Genomic DNA, 5,794 nt, shown 5'->3' on the forward strand with positions numbered 1-5,794 from the left:
GCTTCCCAAGCACTGTTTAAAAGCCCAGGCATTGCACAGATCCCATGGATCCATGACAGTGCCAGTGTGCCTAATGGGGAAAGGATATAAAACAAGACAAGGATCTAAATGCATATTTTGCATGGTCCCCTCATCAGTGCTCATGGGAATCCCTGATCATTTCCAACGTGTATTAAAACCTTCCTTAAAGGCTTACCTCTTAGTTATCATGTCAGTTATGTTAGAGGCCTCCCGCTTCCCTGGTTCTTGTCACGCAGACAGGAAGCAGCAAAAGACCAGAAGTCCGAAGCGCAGACAATGCCATGTTTATTGGGGTTAGTTTCTAAGCAAGCATATTCCGAAGCCCTTCACACCAGTCGGGCTTATCTCTATACGCCCATAGAGTCTGTTCCCCAGTGTTTCCTTCCCAGCTCTGATGCCGCAGAGCATTTACCCTGTGTCCCTCTTCCCAGCTCTGATGCCACAAAGCCTTGCATGTGTCCCTGTTCCCCGTTTTCCCCCCCTTAACAAACATGATTCCAATTTCCCTTCCCCCTCCTGTTTATAGAGTAATATTCTCAGCTATATGTTAACCAATCATTATACTAAAATTTAATGAACCAATTCTAACATAATTCTCTAACCAATTATGTTTATAATTGAAGATACCAATCTCCTCGAACTGGAAGGGACCTTGAAAGGTCATCAAGTCCAGCCCCCTGCCTTCACTAGCAGGACCAATTTTTGCCCCAGATTCCTAAGTGGCCCTCTCAAGGATTGAACTCACAACCCTGGGTTTAGCAGGCCAATGCTCAAACCACTGAGCTATCTCTCCCCCCTACCCTAATTAACTTATGCCTAGCAAAACTCATTATACAGCAGAGAGAAACAATTAGAGAACCAGACAGATTAACAATAGAAAATTGTGGGACATAAAGAAAAAGCAATACAGAAAAGAGAGTTTCACAACCACAACTATTGATAAGTGATTTCTTGCCAGACAGGCTGCTGTCAAACTAAGTTTTCTTTAACCATCTTAAGATCTGTTTCTTTATCTGGTGGTGATGGGCACTATCAGGACAGGATCATCTTCCTAAGAGTCCAATAGCACCTTATTTCAGTGTGACTGGTTTGGGATGTGAGGATGTGACCCTTCGCTTCCCAGCTTATGGCTGCCCTTGCTGCTTAGCCAAAGGCCTTAGCCTAAGAACAAGGCCTCAGACTAGCCTAGTGAGAGAAGGCCCATTCACAGGCAGACTGTGATTTTGATTCTTTGTTTTTATACCCCTGTAACTAGCTAAGTGATAAAAATACACCTAAGTTATTAAAGTCTAGGCTTTACAGGCAGGCCTGAATATCTCTATTCTAACAGTGGGTTCTACCCCTTCCCCCGTTCTATGTCTGGCTTGTCTATTTAGATTGTAAATTCTTCAGGGCATGAGCCAGCTACTATTCTCTGTTGTACTTTGCCTAGCACAATGGGGACCCACTGTTAGTTCGTTCTTAGGCACTAAAGTAATGAATATGATTAACAACTCTCCTGCCACTTTGAGCCAAGGAAGCTGGCCTTGGGATGTTACTGCTTAAAAATGAGCTGGGGGTAAAACCATGGACTATTCCTTGTGACAAGTATCCCACAAATTCCACTGACCTCCCTTGTTTTCTTTGCCTGGAGTAGGGCTTCCAGATTCCAAACCTGATGTGATCTCACAGCTGGAACGAGAGGAAGAGCCGTGGGTCCCAGATCTCCAGGGCTCTGAGAAAGAAGTGCTCCTGAGAGCTGCCTGCACAGGTAGGGAATTGGTTAAACCAACTCAACAAGTGTGTGGGAATGCAGGAAACATTTGGGATGCCCTACAAAGACCCTGTGAGCTTTCCAAGTTCAGGATTGTTCCCTGCAGATGTGGAATCATTAGGCAGATGTGACTCATGGCTTCCCACCTATACTCTGACAAGTGGCAGCAGGTCCCTGCCCAATGTAGCTTTCCCCAGGCTATGGCTACATTAGCGCTTCAAAGCGCTGCCGCGGCAGCGCTGCCGCGGCAGCGCTTTGAAGCGCTAAGTGTAGTCAAAGCCCCAGTGCTGGGAGAAAGCTTTCCCAGCGCTGTCCGTACTCCACCTCCCTGTGGGGAATAACGGACAGCACTGGGAGCCCTGATCAAAGCCGCTGGGGCTTTGACTACACTGGCGCTTTGTAGCGCCGCAATTTGAAGCGCTGCAGAGGGTGTTTTTTCACACCCTGCTGCAGCGCTGCAAATTTGCAAGTGTAGCCATACCCCCAGAGTGTTCTGGTGAGATGCGGACTAAAGCTGATCCCTTCCTGTCTCCTCTGGGAAAGGGTTTGGGGAAAACCAGCTCCTGATCGGTTTGATCTCTCCCACGCATATTTTGGTTTGTTCATCCCTTTTTCCATTCCTCTCTCTGACATTTCCTTTCTCTCCGGTGCAGGGAATGACCTATGTCTGGATTCTCTCTGTATCCCATCAGGTGTTGGGATGATGAGTGAGAATGAGGAGCAGAAACCTCAGCAGGAAGATGCTGAGCAAGTAGAACCACATGGAACGCTGTCAGGAAGATCTAAAGGGAATGTTTCCAGGAGTTGTGCACTCCCAGAAAAAGAAACAGCCTGTGAGACTCAGCAGAGGTCAGAAGAAAACTTAAGTAGCCTCTCAGACCTTATTCCACACGAGAGAATCAACTTGGAAGAGACACGCTACACATGCCACGAGTGTGGGAAAAGCTTCAATGGGAGCTCAGACCTTGTCACTCATCAGAGAATACACAGAGGAGAGAGACCCTACATGTTCTCCAAGTGCAGGGAAAGCTTCAGTCAGAGCTCTACCCTAATCACACACTGGAGAACCCACACTGGAGAGAAACCCTACATGTGCTCCCAGTGCGGGAAATGTTTCAATCAAAGCTCTGCCCTTATCACACATCGGAGAATCCACACAGGTGAGAAACCTTATGGATGTTCTGAGTGTGGGAAACACTTCATTGATAGTTCAACCCTCTTCTCACATCAGCGAATTCACACAGGAGAGAGACCCTACACATGCTCTGAGTGTGGGAAAAGCTTTAGTCGGCGCTCACACCTTATCACACATCTTAGAATCCACACAGGAGAGATGCCCTACACATGCTTTGAGTGCGGGAAACGCTTCACTGATAGTTCAGCCCTCATATCACATCAGAGAATCCACACAGGGGAGATGCCCTATACATGCTCCGAGTGCGGGAAACGCTTCAATTGGAGCTCACACCTTATCACACACAGGAGAATCCACACAGGTGAGAAACCTTATGGATGTTCTGAGTGTGGACACGTGCTCTGAGTGTGGGAAAAGCTTCAGTCAGCACTCCCACCTTATCACACATTGTAGAATCCACACAGGAGAGAAGCCCTACACGTGCTCTGAGTGCGGGAAAAGCTTCAGTTGGAGCTCACACCTTATCAGGCATCAGAAAATCCACGTAAGAGAGAACTGTAATAAATGCCTTGACTAGGGATGAGCAAAGATTTTTTTTTTAAATCACATTTGCTAATTCCCGCATAGTGATCTTTGCACCACCTTCACCATAGTAGCTCAGCTCCCCCAGATGAGTTGCCTGCTTCTGCCTTTACCAGCTCACCCTTCTTTGGGGTCAGTCCTATGATCTTTTCTATTGAGTCGTAGGAGTGTATGTCATAGAACCATAGAATATCAGGGTTGGAAGGGACCTCAGGAGGTATCTAGTCCATTCCCCTGCTGAAATCAGGACCAACCCCAACTAAATCAACCCAGCCAGGCTTTCTCAAGCCAGGCCTTAAAAATCTCTCAGGATGGAGATTCCACCATGTCCCTAGGTAACCCATTCCAGTGCTTCACCACCACCTTAGCAAAATTAGTTTCCTAATATCCAACCTAGATGGCTCCCACTGCAACGTGAGACCATTGCTCCTTGTTCTGTCATCTGCTACTACTGAGAACAGCCAAGCTCCATCAGCTCCAGGTGGGGGAGAGGTTTGATTCCTAATAAGCTACACTGAGGCAAAAACTACCTGTGCCTGACAGCCACTAGGGCTGTACATGGCGTTGGCTGCTCAAGTTAGTCATCTTGGTGTAAAAAGACAATTATAGCTGTAGAGCAGATGCAGCCCAGGTGCAGTGGTTGGCATTAGCTTTCCCCTTGTCCTGACCTAAACTCCATCACTTTCCCTAGTCTAAACAAACCCTGAGCATCACGGTTATACTGTTCCCCCTTTTCACAGCAATTGTTAGTCATCGAGTTCCCCCTTTGGGAACAAATTGTTTCATTCCCCGTTGCTCTGATGTTGGTTCAGGTTGTGCTGCGGAGCAGATATTTTTACTACCATTTTCCTCACTTAAACTATATTGAACTATAACAAAGAGCAGGAACAGGGCAGGGATAGGGGAAAATGTCATTTCACCCTCTGTAACAATAGAAGAAGATGGGGTAAGTCAGAGGGATTCCCCATCACCATCCCAATCCCCCTGTTGTGCAGTTGGTTAGGTCAATCTTTTTTCTATAGGGCTGGGAAGATGATACCCTAGTAAATGACTTGGAACTAAGCAAAATACCCATGCATTGGGCTCCCAAAGCCGTTGTGGCCCAGGCCCTATCGCTCCTGAAGAGATCTCCTTCCTAATCAGGTGCATGTTGCCTATTATTTGGGAAATGCAATCCCTATCTAGGTAGAGATGGGGAAAAATGGAAGTGACATTTTTGATCAGCTCACCCCTGGGAGATGCTGCAAATGTGTAGAAATTGAAATCCATGTTGAATGTGATATATCTGCAGAAAGATACCTATTTTGAATAGAGACCTGACATTTGGTGTCTTACAGGGATTCTAAGTCACACCTGAATTTAGTCCCTAATTTAAATCTGTGCCACCAGATTAAAGAAATAAAAGGGCATAGTAGGGGGAGTTGTACCTCACTGTCGCTATTGATCTGTTGTGCGGTTGGTGAAGAATTCTACGCCAGAGAAGTGTCAAATTACTCCAAGTAAGGTCAAAGATTTGACAAGAACTCAGGTAGAAACTGCAGGTAGTGGTGGTTGATTTTCACCCCAGATATGGAAGCTATGGTGTTTTTAGCATCCTGCTCCCTAGTTAAGTGGCATTGATCACATTCCTGAAGGACGCCATGATTAAACTGGGCACAACTGTCTTTTACCATCTGGCTCCAAAGTTAGATGAAGCACAGAGAGAAACAGCTGATTTCTTCAGAGCCATTCCATGCCTATGGGTCCCAATCTGGCTGCCTTGTTGGACAAGGAGCACTTCCTTGCTAGCCAAACAATGGTAGCCAATGAGGGAATGTATCAGATGTGAAGTTCAGACTGCAGGATACTTGAATGCTGAGTCCAGAGTCTGTGGTTTGGTCTCTTAGGGCAGGTCTATGCTACTCACCGGATCAGTGGGTAGCAATCGATCTATTGGGGTGTTGATTTATCTCATCTAGTCTAGACATGATAAATCAATCCCTGAGCGCTCTCCCGTCGACTCTGGTACTCCAGCACCACGAGAGGCGCAAGCGGAGTCGACAGGGGAGCAGCAGCAGTCGACTCAGCGCCGTGAAGATGCCGAGGTAAGTCGACCTACATACGTCGACTTCAGCTCTGCTATTCCCGTAGCTGAAGTTGTGTATCTTAGATCAATCCCCCCTCCTAGTGTAGACCTGTCATTAGTTTTTCTCTTGAGACTAATGCATTTGTATCACCTCTCTGCCTCCTGCTTCTTTGAAAAATTAGAAAGTGTGAAAATAGAGCACAGGTGGTTCTAATTCCTCAGCATCTTCCTGCTGGGG

This window comes from Mauremys mutica, unplaced genomic scaffold, assembly GCF_020497125.1.
Source record: "Mauremys mutica isolate MM-2020 ecotype Southern unplaced genomic scaffold, ASM2049712v1 Super-Scaffold_100036, whole genome shotgun sequence".
Classification (NCBI taxonomy): domain Eukaryota; kingdom Metazoa; phylum Chordata; order Testudines; family Geoemydidae; genus Mauremys; species Mauremys mutica.